We start from the raw sequence: 18,411 nt of genomic DNA, 5'->3' as shown, positions 1-18,411 counted from the left end.
TCTTCCTCCGGGGCCTGTCTGGACCCATACAGGATCAGCTAATCCCCTTAGACCTTCCCACCGACCTCGACGCCCTCATCGCTCTGGCTATCCGCACTGACAATCGGCTGCAAGAGTGGAGGAAGCACCGAAGCAGCAACGCCCCCGCCTTCGTCCCAGTAGCCGGCCCTGACGTTCACCACTCCAGGCTGTACGGGGATCGGCAGCGCCAGGAGCCAGAACCGATGCAGTTGGGCAGAGCTAAGTTAACAGAGGAGGAGAAGTTACGGCGGCGCCGAGAGGGAAGATGCTACTACTGCGGCGAGCTCGGACACCTCCTTCTCTCCTGTCCAGTGAGGAGGACCCTGAAGGTAAGCGCCTTCTCGGCGGCTCTGTCCCCGGGGGGAGTGCTCCCCAAGGGCAGGATCACACAGTTGGGAAGAGAAATAGAACTCGAAGTATTAATAGACTCAGGAGCAGACGAAAGCTTGATAGACTGGGCATTTGCTCGCCGGTGGGGGGTAAAGACTGAGCTACTGAACACTCCCGTGAAAGCTAAGGCACTCAATGGACAGGCACTCTTTGAGATAACTCGCATAACAGAACCAGTCTCGCTGTCAATTGGTCCCCACCAGGAGAACATACGGCTACATGTCGTGACCTCCCCAATGAACCCTCTCATTCTCGGGTATCCATGGCTTCAACGCCACAACCCCGCTATAGACTGGGGATCAGGGGAAATAACGGGATGGGGGTCCGACTGTCATGATTCCTGCATCAAGTCTAACCCGCGCCCTGTGCCTCCTGCTCCAGACGCGCCAACCCCAGACTTAACCGGGGTCCCTGCGTGTTACCACCAATGGGCCGAGGTATTCAGCAAGGCCAAGGCTACCTCTCTGCCTCCCCACCGTCCGTATGATTGCGCCATTGACCTCCTGCCGGGTTCAACTATACCCAAGGGGAGGCTTTATTCTCTTTCGGGACCTGAGAAGCAAACCTTGAATGAATATATAGACTCCTCCCTGCAAGCAGGACTGATTCGACCATCGTCGTCGCCTGCGGGGGCGGGGTTCTTTTTCGTGGGCAAGAAGGACGGCACCCTACGTCCCTGCATTGATTATAGTCCCCTCAATCAGATCACCATCAAGAATCGGTATCCGCTCCCACTGATGTCGACCGTGTTCGACCAATTACAGCAAGCCCGGGTGTTCACAAAGTTAGATCTGCGCAACGCCTACCATCTGGTGCGCATCCGGGAAGGGGACGAATGGAAGACAGGGTTCAACACCCATCGAGGACATTTTGAATACCTCGTCATGCCATTTGGCCTCACCAATGCTCCCGCTGTGTTTCAGGCCATGATAAACGATGTTTTGAGAGACTGTTTGGACCGGTTTGTGTACGTATATTTGGACGATATTTTGATTTATTCCCCAGATCTGAAGACCCATAGGGTTCACGTCGAGACGGTGTTGCAACGACTCCTTGAACACCAACTATACGTAAAGGCCGAGAAAAGTGAATTCCACAAGAGCACTGTTTCTTTTCTCGGCTTCATCGTAGCCCCGGGCAAGGTTGAGATGGACCCGGCGAAAGTAAGCGCGGTAACGGAATGGCCTACCCCTGACTCACGCAGGAAGGTGCAGCAATTCCTGGGCTTTGCCAATTTTTATCGGCGGTTCATCAAGGGCTTCAGTGCCACAGCGGCTCCCTTGCACGCGCTCACGTCTCCTAAGGTTCCCTTCCACTGGTCGGCGGAGGCGGAGGCGGCCTTCCAGGAGCTAAAGAACCGCTTCAGCACCGCTCCCATCCTCACGCTTCCTGATCCGTCGCGGCAGTTTGTGGTGGAGGTGGACGCCTCCAATCAAGGAGTAGGTGCCATCCTTTCACAGAGAGCCAAGAGCGACAACAAGCTCCATCCGTGCGCGTTCCTGTCTCGACGGCTGACGCCAGCCGAACAGAATTATGATGTGGGGGATCGCGAACTGTTGGCAGTAAAGCTGGCATTGGAAGAATGGAGACATTGGTTAGAGGGAGCACAGCAGCCTTTTTTGGTCTGGACAGACCATAAAAATTTAGAATACATAAAGTCAGCTAAGAGACTGAATTCACGCCAAGCCCGCTGGTCACTTTTTTTCAATCGTTTTAACTTCACTCTGTCCTACAGACCGGGAACCAAGAACACCAAGCCTGACGCTCTCTCCCGTGTTTTCAACTCGGATCCAGAAATTAAGAAGCCCGAAACCATCCTGCCCCCTCATTGCCTGGTTAGAGCAGTGACTTGGCCTATCGAAGGCCGGGTACAGCGGGCCAATGGCAACAAGCCACCCCCTAGTGGTTGCCCTGAGAACCGACTATTTGTCCCTGCTCAATTACGGTCCCAAGTCATCCATTGGGCTCACACCTCCAGACTCTCCTGCCATCCGGGCATGCGCCGAACGCTGTTTGTAATCCAGCAGCGATTCTGGTGGCCCTCCATGAGGGCAGACGTCAATGAATACGTTGCAGCCTGTCCTGTCTGCGCCCGGAATAAGAACTCCCACGGCGCCCGTATGGGGTTGCTGCATCCCCTACCCATTCCTTCGCGCCCATGGGCGGAGATATCCATGGACTTCGTCACCGGGCTTCCGACCTCGCATGGGCGAACCACCATACTCACAGTGGTGGACAGATTTTCAAAGATGGCTCACTTTATCGCCTTGCCCAAGCTCCCGTCCGCTAAACGAACGGCCACCGTGATGATGGACCACATATTCCGGGTTCATGGGTTCCCGAAAGACATTGTTTCCGATAGAGGGCCCCAATTCGTATCCAGGTTTTGGCGGGAGTTTTGCAGGCTCATAGGGGCAACCGTGAGTCTCACGTCAGGCTATCACCCGGAGGCAAACGGACAGACGGAACGTATTAACCAGCAGTTGGAGACAAGTCTCCGCTGCCTGGTCTCCCAGAACCCCTCCTCGTGGAGCAAGAACCTCTCCTGGGTGGAGTATGCCCACAACTCCCTGCCCACCACGGCTACAGGTATGTCCCCCTTCAAGTGTGTGTATGGCTACCAGCCCCCTGTCTTCCCTGACAGTGAGCCGGAGGTGACGGTGTCTTCAGCCCACGCCTTGGTGCGCCGCTGTCGTCGCGTCTGGTCGGCGGCTCGGGCCACGCTGGTCCGACAGGGGGACCGGGTCAAGCGGATGGCTGACCGGAGGAGACGTCCGGCGCCCGTGTACCAGAGAGGTCAACGTGTCTGGCTATCCGCCAAGGATCTTCCCCACCGGGGGGACTCCAGGAAACTGGCGCCTCGCTTCGTGGGTCCGTTCCCCATCGCCAAGGTCGTGCACCCGGCCGCGGTGCGTCTCCGCTTGCCCAGGTCCCTTGCAGTCCACCCCACCTTTCACGTTGGGAAGGTCAAGCCGGTGGTGGACAGTCCGTTGGTGCCAGATCCTGCGCCCCCTCCGCCTCCGCGGACTGTGGGAGGTGGGACGGCCTACACCGTTAAAGAACTATTGGATGTGCGCAGAAGAGGCCGGGGCTGGCAGTACCTGGTGGACTGGGAGGGTTATGGGCCGGAGGAGCGGCAATGGGTGCCGCCTAGTTATATTTTGGACCCGGGACTTTTTGAGGACTTTTATGCGGCTCACCCTGGGGCTCCTGGGCCGTCTGGGATCCGGCCCTAGGGGGGGGGTTCTGTCATGCGGTCGCGTTTATTTTTCCGGGTTTCTGTCTCGTCGATGTCGTAATTTTACTTCCGGTTTTATTTTGTCGTTCCTTCCGGTTCAGTTTGTGTTTCCTTCCTCGGTGTTGGTTGTCTTGTCTTCCCTGATCCCGATTGTGTGCACCTGCGTAATCGATACTAATTGTCATCACCTGTGTCCCCGTCCTTTTGTGTGTATTTAGTCTGTGTCTTCCCCTTGTCTTGTGCCAGTGTGTCTTGCCTCGTCCCGACCACCAGCGATTCCTTGATGTCCAAATTCTCAGTAAGACCCCTCCTCTCTGTCTCGCCACCGAGCGACGCTTTTGTTTGTACTTTTTGCCGCGTGTTATCCCTCGTAAGAGGCGTTTTGATTTGTACTTTTTGCCTTTTTTCTCGCCTCAGTGCGACGCCTTCTGTTTGTACTTTTTGCCACGCGTTTTCCCTCGCAAGAGGCGTTTTACTTTGTACTTTTGATCAGTGTGCTTGCTGGAATAAATCCAAGAAAGAAACGACTCTGCATCCGAGTCCTTCGCCTTGTCCCCTGCCTGACAGATGGTATATTGTAAGTCTGGCAAGTGTAGTATTTAAATATTTAGATCCATTCAATTGCAAGCAATTTACAATTTGTCAGATCTTCCATGAAGGTGTTTGACAATGGCGCCTAATTCACACTGGGTGCGGAAAGGCTGTGGTGCGGTCTTCTGCAGAACGCCGCAAGGAATAGAAAGCATTGGAGTTGACGAGTCAATTCACACTGGCTGTAGTACGCCGCAAATTAGAACGCTTTCTTTTGGTTGGGTGGGTGTCTTTTTACCTCAGCCTTTTCACATCATTCACGGGAGAGGCAAGAATTCTAATATTGTTTCCTGGCTTGGTTTGTCACATTCTGTTGTCACTTTTTGTCTCAAATGTTGACCAATCATCATAAAAATTCTGATGCTCATTCCTGTCCACCTCATTAAATGTGAGATTAGATGTGAGCCCTGTGATGAAAAAGCATTAGCACCACGACAAGATATTGAGATGATCATTTATTTATGTTTACAGGTTAAAGTGGACAACAGTGGGAATGTGCTTGTGATTGGTTATAGTTTTCAGACTCCATAGGTGTGTTTGCTGCCGGCCAGGCTGCTAGGAGGTCGTGCCTCGTTCGCCCACTGTTCATCCAGCCGTTGCGAGGCAAATGCTAATGCTGTCTGGCCCGAGATCCAGCATTGTAGTGCAAGTGGCCTGTTGGAGTGCTTCAGTTTAGCCCCAGAGGTCAGCTGAGCATAATTTCAAAGTTGAAATATTGAGCATGTGAGAATAGCGCAATGCATACAATGGATGAAAGGATCGATGGATGAACGGAATTTGCATAGTTAGGAGCACTGGATTTCCAACAATAAGGGCGACCCTTCAGCCGAGAGTGACAGTTTAGAGAACCACATTTTCACATAGGTGGTGAATGGCGTACGACATGGAGGTGGAAAATTAAGTCAAGCTAACCCTTACAAATTGGAATTTTATATGTAATGAGTTACAGCAGGGGTGTCCAAACTTTTTTCAAGGAGGACCAGATTTGATAAAGTGAAGGGGCCCGGGTGCCAATAGTTTTTTTGGCCATTTTTTAACTACAAAAATTTCATGCAAATACACACTGTTATAAAACTAATTTCATTGTCCCAATTGTCTTTATTTTTTAAATGACAAAATAACCAAATATAAGCCACTCAGGCAGATGTGAACAACTCTAAGAACACAAATTCTGCCTTTCATTCATCTCTGAAGTGTCAGATGACATTAAACAAACTGTATGAAATACCTTAAATTTACATGAGTTTAAAATTATTTTTGCCTCAAAACTTAAAACAAGTGAATTTTGCTCTTGTCATTCACAATATCTTTCAGAAAGTAATAGTTTGTGTCACCTCTACAGGTTCATAACATCAACAGTATTAACATGGCCACTTTGTAATATTTAATATTAAGTAATATTTACTTTTGATTTACTTTGACTCACAGCCCCACATGAAGAATCACTGTTGTGATGCCAGTTCAGCTTGGAGCTGCTTTACTTTATCAGCACGGTCACTCCCTTTTCGCTTGTCGTATGTGTTAGCATGTTTAGTTTCTTAGTGTCTCTTTAGGTTCAAATCCTTAAACAAGGCAACCGTCTCTTTAGAAATTAGACAAACACAATTGCCTTGATTTTCGGTGAAGAAGTATTGTAATTCCCATTTCTCTTGAAAGCAATGTCAACTTTCATGTTTTCTTTGCAGTTGCCATGGCAGAAATGAGCTACCACCTTTTGGTAATAGGAGGAACTATAGTTTCAAGTTTCATGATTTTTTATATTCAGTTTGACAGTGCAGGCGGGCCATAAATAATACATTATAAGACCGAAGCTGCGGGCCGTATGAAATATGACCGGGGGCCGGATTTGGCCCGCAGGCCGGACTCTGGACATGGCTGAACTACAGTATGAACAATCGAGATATGAAAAAGTCTCTCAGAACACATTATTTTGATCCACGTTATTTTGACATTATTAGTAAAGTATTTACAGCGATTGTGAATAGACAAATAGTTTCCAGTCCCTTCCGTGACACCCTCCAAGACATGGAGAGAGGGAGGCGTGACTATATTAATATTTTTCAATACTGTGATTCCTCCTACGCTGTACTTTGGGCTCTCTTGCATAAAAAGTCCCATTTGATGCTGTGGGTGGGCTGGAGCCTATCCCAGCTGCCTTTGGGAGAGAGGCAAGGTACACTTGACTGAATGCCAACCAATCGCAGGACCCATATAAACAAACAACCATTCACACTCATATTCACACCCAAGGACAATTTAGAGCAGGGGTCTCAAACTCAATTTATGTGTGGGTCACTGGAGATACAGTCAGGGTGAGTCTGAGCAACGTCAAAAATTCCATCAGGTCAGAACAATAACAGTTCTTCAGAATGTGAACACGATTGGAGGGAGATCTAGTCCTCTCTCACGACTCTCAAACCTTTGCATACTCCTCAGCAAGTCTATTTGTGTAATGATGTTTGATTTCTTGAGCACCGCAACATTCTTTGTGCAGTCAAGACATGCTCAACAAAAAAACATTTCGTTGCCTGTTTTTTTTTTTTTTTTTCAAGTTGGTTGTTGTCATTGCCGAACTTTCCCTTCTGGTAGGTTTCGAAAAAGACAAAAGCTGTGACTTGGTGATAAGATACCTTTTCCTTGTCTGTATTTTCTTGAACGGCCTGTGCATTTCTAGAAAAGTTGAACTGCCTGACGACAATGGCACGCACGCACGCACGCATGCTTACGTTGCGTTGCATGACGCACGCATGCTTACGTTGCGTTGCATGATGGCCACCAACAGCCACCCACTGAATATTTCCAGGTCGAATTTTGGATCCTAGTACATCCATTGCCTGAGCTATCATAGCCCATAAGTGATCGAAAAACACACGCGCTCAAACACTAAAAGCCCAGTACTAACATTTAAACTTCAATGTCAATTAGGGGGCAGCAAAATATCATCCTACAGACTGGAAATGGCTCCCGGGTCATGATTTTGAGACCACTGATTTAGTGTCCAACATGCATGTTTTTGAAATGTGGGTTGTAACCAGAGTAACAGAGTGTAATCATACGATGTAAAACTTTTTTTTTTTTTTTTTTAACGTTGAAGAGCAATAAACACAGTCAGAAGCCTAGGCTGAACTGAGCTGTCTCTACATGTCTTAAAAGTATCTAGCAGTGTGTGAGGGCTTGTGCCATAACTTTATCTCTGTAATTTAAAAAAAAGTATAATACAGGGCATGTGCTGCTTTATGTTCTCAATGTTCCATAACTTCTTATGATAACATATCCTCTTTATTACTTGAAATTACAACCTAAATTTAGCATTTCAACATAATTAAACCAGAATGCCCAATTGTTAACCTCTGCTGTTTGTTTGTTTTTTGTTGTATTTAACACAAGAGACCTTTCTGCTGAAACATTTGACAAAATTTGCATACATTGAATTGTTTATTTAAAACAGAAACGATGATTACAAATGTGATTGCTTTTAATAATTGCTTTCTACATGTAAACTTCGATTTAAATTAAATTCACTAATCACTTTTGTCAATGACCACTCTAATACAGGTACTGGTGCAGTCCTAACCAAGACTTGTTTCGTGAACTGATGAATTGTGCATGAGAGGTGAAAAGTCTTGTAAGACAACTGCAATAGTCAATTTGCTATCGATTTGGTGTTCTAAGAATAATAGGACCTGGATGAATGAGAATAGTCACACGCAGAGTACTTTATCAATGCAAAGTAGAACTAATGCTGTCTTCAGTTGTTCTATCACTGGGTAGATTCAGACAGACACTACAGGGTGAAAACTGGGCCACAGTTAGTGCAAGGTAATGAGATAAGTCCGTTGTTTCATAATTTGTCAATGGGATGGGCTTTAGGACTCAGATCCAGACTCAAAAACAAATCTTCCAAACACCCATTCACAACTTTCAGATGTATATACCGACATTTGTAAATCATTGCAATTAAATTGATTTACCCTGGATTGATTTGTGGTGCCATTGATGGTGTAGTGATACACTTAACTGGCTTTAGCGCATGAAATCAGCATGGGTTCAGTGCTCAGTCAATCCAGACTTTTGTAGGAAGTTGGCTGGGATAGCGGCTTCAACTCTCAGTGACACTGAAGAGCAATATACAGACAATGGATGGATGAGTTTGAGACAGCAAACACTGATGGAAATAGACGGAATAGCAAGCAATAATAGTACATGCTTTGTTCACAGTGTGACATCATACAAGTTAAGCAGCGGCTAACTTGCAAAACAACCAAAGATGACAAACTCATTGTCCTCTATGCAGACATCCTGTTAGGGTTTTCCAGGTTATCTTGATCCTATGATTATGTTGGAATGTAACCTGTAATAATTAAACTCACCTGTCCTGTCTTAACAAAAGTAGTAGAACAAAGTGCTAAGATCTTTTGAACTGATTGACTAGCTGCAGAGGAAGCAATCAAAGTTGTTTTGTTCACACAACATCGTGAAGGACCCCCTGCTGTGCTTTGATCAGCCAGGGGCTTCGGCCATTTGTCTACTCTGACCCCCACTCTCAACCCCCACTCTGTTTCTCTCAATAAAAATGCTCCTGCACGAGGCCTGAGTCAGACCTCCATTTCGATCATCGCTGCACGCACAGCGACGAATGGACTCTCCACCTGCAGGTGTCCAAAAGGACTTACTTGTCTCCCGTGTGGTTCTTGCAAAATAAGTTGGAGTGAGCAAATCTCTAACACATCCTGTCTGTAAACAATAATCACAGTCATAAATAATCTCTTCTATTGATGAAATAATACAAAGCTTCTGTCAATAGAATAAAATAAGTAAAAATGAGTAAGAATATAAAACCAATTGACACAAAGATATACATACCAGGAAATAGAACACAACCACTCATCCTAGGTTTAAAACCAGAGAATAAAAATTAATTTTATATTGGAAGTTAAAACACATTTGCGTGGATGCAGCAACACTCAGCTGTAGAGTGGCTCTTCGGTATTGTGATGTAATTTTACATCGAGAGCAAGTAGCTGACCTTGCAATGGATGAAAACGGTGGATGTTGCTGCTTAATTCTTATTCAACAAACACAATATTAGTAATCAGAATGATGTATTTGAACAAGCAGCGGAGCATAGAAGATATTGTAAAGACTGCTTTTGACTTGACCTCCCCTTAAAGAGTATTTACATTAAATGGGTTAAGTTGCGGAGCAATTTTTAGCACATTTCCCAATCAAACATTTTTAGAATTGCCATCAGTTTTCTTGTGGTAAGCTCAAAAGGCAACGCTACATGTCATCACATTTGTTCCTGGCAGCAAACAAAAGCAACAAAACCTATCCATTGTACAACCTCATATTCATTTAATCAAACATGCATGCTCCTGGAATGTGAGAGGAAACCAGAGTAACCAGGGAAAATCCTTGCAAGGATAGAGAGAAGCCAGGAAGACCGAAACTGAGGTTTGAAACCGGAACTTCAGAACTGTGAAGCAGACTTGCAAACAACTAATCACGAATTATGCAAAGCGTTTACAGTATGGTTCAAATAAACTCTACATTGAAGGATACACTTCAGTTCTTTTGTAATATAACATGTTGGACAAATAATTTTCCTTCTACAGAGGCTCTCTCTACATATTTAGGCAGTGTGAACTTATTTCTTGCAAGTTTCTACCAGTCTGCAGACTCTAGCCCAGGGGTGGGCAAACCTTTTGACTTGCGGGCTGAATTGGGTTCTAAATTTTGACCAGGGGGCCGAACCAGGAGCAGATGGATGTAGTGTTTGTGTGAAGTAATATAAATGACATGTAAAGGTCATTGCATAAAAGGTTTTTACTTTTAGTAGATACTAAAGCAGGGGTGGGCAAACCTTTTGACTTGCGGGCCGAATTGGGTTCTAAATTTTGACTGGGGGGCCGAACCAGGAGCAGATGGATGTAGTGTTTGTGTGAAGTAATATAAACGACCTGTAAAGGTCATTGCATAAAAGGTTTTGGCCTTTAGTAGGTAGTAAAGCATGGATATTCCCAAAAAGTTTTTTGAAAACAAATGCATTTATTAACAGCATTAAAAAAAAAAAAACATCCCTAAAAAACTGCTATCAGTGATTCTCATAAAATACGACACTGTTATTATGAATAACAGTCTCCATCACTTCAGTGCCTGCAGGTCAGATTAATGAAATATGTATGTTTATCTTATGAGATCACATCAAACGGCAAACATTCTGACCAAATATATCATCTTGAAGAATCGGTGAAAGCATACATCCAAATAAAGTAATCAAAGCGGCAACACGGTGAGGGGTATCTGAAAATCAGAGCAGAGTTTTAACTCACAAACACCTGGTAACAGAGGTGAGGAAACGGGAAACACTTCCTTAAAGTAAGCCTTAAGAACTTTATAGGTTAAGATTAGTCACAAACAGGTGGTGCATCAATGTCCTTGAGCATCCTGCATTGTTTGAAAATGAGAATGGTCGCTAGTTTCAATCCCTGCTATTTGTACAGATCATATTCAAAATGCATTTTTTTACAACAAACTTGAAAGCCTCCCCTTCATTTTCAGTGGGAACAGTGTTGTTGGTCTCCCTTTTTTTGCTAGTGTGTCATCGTCTGGAGTAAAATTTGTTGTGGCAATTCTTAGGAGAGATCCGAGGTGTTGGTCCGTTTACCTAGATCTGTGATGGGTTGATGTTGATGTTCATGTGGCTGAACGTCACGTCGCGTACGTCGAGCCAAATTGGCCACTCTTTTTAAACACTCGGCACTCAGTGTCCACCTTGCTTTTCCTTGGGCGACTAATTTTAATGGAAGGATTCCAGGGGAAGGTTTGTGGGTGGCTTTAGCGTAAAACTGTATCCGAAAACTCAGCGCGCAAATTACAAGAATGCTGTCGTCACAGCCCACGCTCTAAATTCGGCACTGATACAAATAGAGCGCGAGTGCGCCATTTCCGTACTACTGAGTACGTACACGCACTTGTGAGTGTGCACCGAGCTTTCTGACACGGCTTCTGGTAGTAAATGCGCAGGCGAGTGGTTCCCCATCTACTGGGGAAACGCAGTCATTGCAGGCAAAATGACCGAAAAAAAAACCTTTAATAATACAATTTATTTAGGGTTGGCGGGCCGGATTAAACGGTCCCGTGGGCCGGATGTGGCCTGCGGGCCGTAGTTTGCCCATACCTGTACTAAAGCATGGATATTTTTTTTTTTTTTGAAAACAAATGCATTTATTAACAGTATCAAAAAAATATTTCACCAAAAAAACACTATCAGTGATTCTTATTAAATGCGACACTGTTATGATGAATAACATTTTCCATCACTTCAGCGCCTGCAGGTCAGATTTATGAAATATGTTTATCTAATGAGGCGAAATGACATCCAACGGCAAACATTCTGACCACATACATCATCTTGAAGAATCAGTGAAAAAATACAGCCAAATAAAGTAATAAAGAAATCAATAGTATTGTTGGTTTCGCTTTTTTGCCAGTGCATCATAGTCTGGAGTAAAATTTGTTGTGGTAATTCTTAGGATAGAGCCGAGGTGTCGGTCCGTTAACCTACATCTGTGACGGGCTTTGTTGACGTTCATGTGGCTGAACGTCTTCTCACACACGTAGGTCGAGCCAAATTGTCCACTCTTTTTTAACATTCGGCACTCAGTGTCCACCTTTCTTTTCTTCGGGCCACTCATTTTAATGGAAGGATTCCAGGGGAAGGTTTGTGGGTGGCATTAGCGTAAAACTGTATCTGAAAACTCAGCGCGCGAATTACGAGAATATTGACGTCACAGCCTACGCTCGAAATTCGGCACTGATAGATGAAATAGAGCGCGGAGTGTGCACCGTGCTTTCTGACACGGCTTCCGGGAGTAAATGCGCGGGCGGGCGCTTCCCCATCTACTGGATAAACATAGTAATTGCAGGGAAAATGACCCCCCAAAAAATTAATAATACAATTTATTCAGAGTTGGCGGGCTGGATTAAACGGCCCAGTGGGCCGGATGTGGCCCGCGGGCCGTAGTTTGCCTAGAGTCTAGCTTAGATATGCTACTACTTTGCTCTGTTATTGTCCTGAGGCAAAAATATTCTTGCTTGACTGGATGTTTTACTGCAAATGTGTGTTCAAATCTCTGGAAATCGTACCTTTCCTTTCTGAATGATAATAATATGATACTTCTCATAAGATTAATATTTCATTGGCTTTAAGGCACTGTCTGACTCGTTGAATGTTACCTGCTGTGCATATGAAGCAGAGGTCTCCAGACTTCAAAATATTGTGCGACATTAACATCTAAAGAATGAAAAGAACATTTTCAAAAGCATTCTTTTGACGGTAGGCAGTAAAATGGCCTGCTATTTACACCATATGCCTACCATGTAATTTAGCTATTGTTTGTTTTCTTTTAGAGCTTTAAAAAAATCTACGTAACACACTATGTTCAGCAAGGCATCCCACAGGCTTGCATATGCCCTCCCTTTCAGCTTTATAACTTAAAAGGTTTTCACATGACTTTGCACTCACATTTATCTATCCCATCCATTTTCTGTACCACTTGTTCCCACGGGGGTCGCGGGCGTCCTGGAGCCTATCCCAGCTGTCATCGGGAAGTACGCGGAGGACACCCTGAACTTGTTGCCAGCCAATTGCAGGGCACACAGAGACAAATAATTATCCGCACTCGCACTCACACCTACGAGTGCTCAATCAGCCTGCAATTCATGTGGGAGGAAACCGGAGCACCCGTAGAAGACCCACGCAGTTACGGGGAGAACATGCAAATTCCACACTGAGAGAGCCGGAGGTGGAATTGAACCCGCACCCTCTAATCTGTGAGGCGGACGTGCTAACCAGTGCCGCACCGAGCTGCTTGTACTCCCATTTATTAGATTTGCAAAACAATTTTGATTCATGCTCACACTAAAAAATCTCTAACCAAACAATTTCTCATACTTGTGTATGACAACTTAATGTTGTCTACAATTTCATGAACATAGTATTACAAATATGAATGTAGAGTCACACATATTTTTTACAACTCTTAGTTCACTGCTGGATGGTTGACATTCTATAACTCATATTATACCAGATCCCCTTTGCTCATTGTTTGAGGCTTAATGTTGGCAGTTTTAAACATTTGTCAGGTTGACGACTAATACTCACTCATTATTGTCATTCCCATCCATCCATCCATCCATCCATCCATCCATCCATCCATCCATCCATCCATCCATCTTCTTCCGCTTATCCGGGGTCGGGTCGCGGGGGCAGCAGCTTTAGGAGGGACTCCCAGACTTCCCTCTCCCCAGCCACTTCATCCAGCTCATCCCGGGGGATCCCAAGGCGTTCCCAGGCCAGCTGAGAGACATAGTCTCTCCAGCGCGTCCTGGGTCGTCCCCGGGGTCTCCTACCGGTGGGACATGCCCGGAACACCTCCCCAGGGAGGCGTCCAGGAGGCATCCTGATAAGATGCCCGAGCCACCTCATCTGGCTCCTCTCAACGTGGAGGAGTAGCGACTCTACTCCGAGTCTCTCCCGGATGACCGAGCTTCTCACCCTATCTCTAAGGGAGAGCCCGGACATCCTGCGGAGAAAACTCATTTCGGCCGCTTGTATCCGAGATCTCGTTCTTTCGGTCACGACCCATAGCTCGTGACCATAGGTGAGGGTAGGAGCGTAAATCGACCGGTAAATTGAGAGCTTTGCCTTTTGGCTCAGCTCTCTCTTCACCACAACGGACCGGTACAGGGTCCGCATTACTGCCGACACTGCACCGATCCGCCTGTCGATCTCACGCTCCATCCTCCCCTCACTCGTGAACAAGACTCCAAGATACTTGAACTCCTCCACTTGGGGCAGGATCTTATCCCCGATCCGGAGAGGGCATTCCACCCTTTTCCGATCGAGGACCATGGACTTGGATTTGGAGGTGCTGACCCTCATCCCGACCGCTTCACACTCGGCTGTGAACCGTTCCAGCGAGAGCTGGAGATCACGGCCTGAAGAAGCCAACAGCACCACGTCATCTGCAAAAAGCAGAGACGCGATGCTGAGGTCCCCAAACCGGACCCCCTCAACGCCTCGCCTGCGCCTAGAAATTCTGTCCATAAAAATTATGAACAGAATCGGTGACAAAGGGCAGCCTTGGTGGAGTCCAACCCTCACTGGGAACGAATCCGACTTACTGCCGGAAATGCGGACCAGACTCTGGCATCGGTGATACAGGGACCGAACCGCCCTAATCAGTTGGCTCGGCACCCCGTACTCCCGAAGCACCCTCCACAGAAGCTCCCGAGGGACACGGTCGAACGCCTTCTCCAAGTCCACAAAACACATGTGGACTGGTTGGGCGAACTCCCATGCACCCTCGAGGATCCTGCCGAGGGTGTAGAGCTGGTCCACTGTTCCACGGCCAGGACGAGCCACACTGCTCCTCCTGAATCCGTGGTTCGACCTCCCGACGGACCCCCCTCTCCAGCACCCCTGAATAGACCTTACCAGGGAGGCTGAGGAGTGTGATTCCCCTGTAATTGGAACACACCCTCCGGTCCCCCTTCTTAAAGAGGGGAACCACCACCCCAGTCTGCCAATCCAGAGGCACTGTCCCCGATGTCCACGCAACGTTGTAGAGGCGTGTCAGCCATGACAGCCCCACAACATCCAGAGCCTTTAAGAACTCCGGGCGGATCTCATCCAGCCCCGGGGCCTTGCCACCGAGGAGTTTTTTAACTACCTCAGTGACTTCGACCCCAGAGATTGGAGAATCCGCCTCAGAGTCTCCAGGCCCTGCTTCCTCAATGGAAGGCGTGTAGGTGGAATTGAGGAGGTCTTCGAAGTATTCTCCCCACCGACTCACGACGTCCCGAGTCGAGGTCAGCAGCACGCCATCCCCACTGTAAACAGTGTTGACGTTGCACTGCTTCCCCCTCCTGAGACGCCGGATGGTGGACCAGAATTTCCTCGAAGCCGTCCGAAAGTCATTCTCCATGGCCTCACCGAACTCCTCCCACGCCCGGGTTTTTGCCTCAGCAACCGCCGAAGCCGCGTTCCGCTTGGCCATCCGGTACCTGTCAGCTGCCTCCGGAGTCCCGCAGGCCAAAACGGCCCGATAGGACTCCTTCTTCAGCTTGACGGCATCCCTTACCGCCGGTGTCCACCAGCGGGTTCGGGGATTGCCGCCACGACAGGCACCAACGACCATACGGCCACAGCTCCGGTCGGCCGCCTCAACAATGGAGGCGCGGAACATGGTCCACTCAGACTCAATGTCCCCCGCCTCCCCCGGGACGTGGGAAAAGCTCTGCCGGAGGTGGGAGTTGAAGCTCTTCCTGACAGGAGATTCTGCCAGACGTTCCCAGCAGACCCTCACAGAGCGTTTGGGTCTGCCAGGTCGGACCGGCATCTTCCCCCACCATCGGAGCCAACCCACCACCAGGTGGTGATCAGTTGACAGCTCCGCCCCTCTCTTCACCCGAGTGTCCAAAACATGCGGCCGCAAATCCGATGACACGACTACAAAGTCGATCATCGAACTGCGGCCTAGGGTGTCCTGGTGCCAAGTGCACACATGGACACCCTTATGTTTGAACATGGTGTTCATTATTGAAAATCCGTGTCGAGCACAGAAGTCCAACAATAGAACACCGCTCGGGTTCAGATCAGGGGGGCCGTTCCTCCCAATCACGCCCTTCCAGGTCTCACTGTCATTGCCCACGTGAGCATTGAAGTCACCCAGTAGAACGATAGAGTCCCCAGAAGGAGCGCTCTCCAGCACTTCCTCCAGGGACCCCAAGAAGGGTGGGTACTCTGAGCTGCTGTTTGGTGCATAGACACAAACAACAGTCAGGACCCGTCCCCCCACCCGAAGGCGGAGGGAGGCTACCCTCTCGTTCACCGGGGTGAACCCCAATGTGCAGGCGCCCAGCCGGGGGGCAATAAGTATACCCACACCTGCTCGACGCCTCTCACCGTGGGCAACTCCAGAGTGGAAGAGAGTCCAGCCCCTCTCGAGAGGGCTTGTACCGGAACCCAAACTGTGTGTGGAGGCTAGTCCGACTATATCTAGTCGGAATCTTTCTGCCTCGCACACCAGCTCGGGCTCCTTTCCAGCCAGAGAGGTGACATTCCATGTCCCAAGAGCCAGCTTCTGCAGCCGGGGATCAGACCGCCAAGGTCCCTGCCTTTGGCTGCCGCCCAGCTCACATTGCACCCGACCCCTTCGGCCCCTCCCACAGGTGGTGAGCCCATGGGAAGGGGGACCCACGTTTCCATTTCGGGCTATGCCCGGCCGGGCCCCATGGGCGAAGGCCCGGCCACCAGACGCTCGCCTTCGAGCCCCGCCTCCAGGCCTGGCTCCAGAGGGAGGCCCCGGTGACCCGCGTCCGGGCGAGGGAAAACAAAGTCCATTTATGTTTTTCATCATAAGGGGCTTGGGTGAGCCGTGCTTTGTCTGACCCCTCACCTAGGACCCGTTTGCCATGGGTGACCCTACCAGGGGCATGAAGCCCCCGACAACATGGCTCCTAGGATCATAGGGGCACGCAAACCCCTCCACCACGATAAGGTGACGACTCGCGGAGGGGTATTGTCATTCCCGTCAAAGTTAATTGGTCCCTAACCCCAGTAAACAGGAAGGCTTTACTACTGTATTATGTGAAGTAATAATCACAGTCTGCAGCAATTGTCATTCAGTTGCTACTTGGTTTGAATGTAGTCGAATAGACTAGTAGGTTGTCTTTTGTTCCCTTGAGCTTCAGCCAAATTTGATCAACCACTCAAGCTAAAAGCCCTTAAAAGTCCTATCAGCGTATCATTGATTAAAGTGCTCCATCAAAAGGAGATAAAAGCATTATAGTGGATTCAAAATGTAGTTTAGTTCAGAAGGCCAAAGTAAATTACCCAATACTGTTCATGTGATTTAATGACCAGTTAGTGTATGATAGCCAGAAATGCAGTCTCTGGTTTACAATACTACTACTACTACTACTACTACTACTACTACTACTATTACTTCTACTACTACTACTAAAAATAATAATGATCACCCCAAATTACTTATAGTTTAGTTAAACCTTGCTGTGAGGTTTTGGACCAGATCACTGCTGTCACAAAAGGCACGTCTTATTTGAAATCCATTCTGCTTGTGTGCGTCTAGGAATATCACAGATGTAGATTACAGTTTACAAATATTGTTCAGGCAATGTTGCCACCTGTTGGTGACTTAGGTGAGTTACAGCATTAGAGTAAAGGTCTCATCCACGGTGCCCGAGTATTGGATTATTTAAGTCAGGGCCAAGAGAGGCCTCCAGCCAACTACTCTTGAGACATTTGGTCTGAGGACAGATGAACCTATTTCCTCAAAGGATCAGTCATCTGGAACGTTTGTTTGTAAAATGTGCGTGTGGATCATAAGTGAATTAAAGTCAACAGATTTACTGTACCTACCGTATTTGCCGGTGTATTGGTCGACCTTTTTCGATCTAAAATCGACCGAAAAAAATCGACCTCGACTTATACACCGAGTCATAAAATTTAACTTCGTATTCATCGCTTCAAATGTGATGGTAACCAAGGCCGTTTCTCATGCATCTCATTGTGCGTGGGTGTGCGTCCGTCAGGCTCATCAAACAGCGAGAAACTGAATGATTATAAAGCGTTCGTCGCATTAACACGCATCCTCAGCAACAATTTCAAATATTCTCACCTCAATAACGGACATCGAAAGCCAGGCAGCGACGATGACTGCTAGGGGGAAGTACTGGGTATTGAGCGAATGTGCGAGTCATCGCGCGTCAAGCAACGACAATAACTACCGGTACGTAAACATTCAATCGCCATGTCTAAATGAATGTCGTTGGCACTTAGAAAATATTCGCCAAACTTGGCCAGACTTCCAGGGGAAGAGGCCGAATTTTCACTTGTTCTGGCCGAGCGGAGGAACCAGCCGAGGCGGACACCTTTCGGCGGTTGAGTCGTTGGCACTTAGAAAATATTCGCCAAACTTGGCCGGACTTCCAGGGGAAGAGGCCGAATTTTCACTTGTGGTGGCCGACACGGGGAACCAGCCGAGGCGGACACTTTACGGCGGTTGAGTCGTTCGCACTTTGAAAATATTTGCCAAACTTGGCCAGACTTCCAGGGGAAGAGGCCGAATTTTCACTTGTGGTGG

The sequence above is a fragment of the Syngnathus scovelli genome, chromosome 3 (assembly GCF_024217435.2).
Source record: "Syngnathus scovelli strain Florida chromosome 3, RoL_Ssco_1.2, whole genome shotgun sequence".
In the NCBI taxonomy this organism is placed as follows: domain Eukaryota; kingdom Metazoa; phylum Chordata; class Actinopteri; order Syngnathiformes; family Syngnathidae; genus Syngnathus; species Syngnathus scovelli.
Note: the sequence above shows the minus strand (reverse complement) of the source record.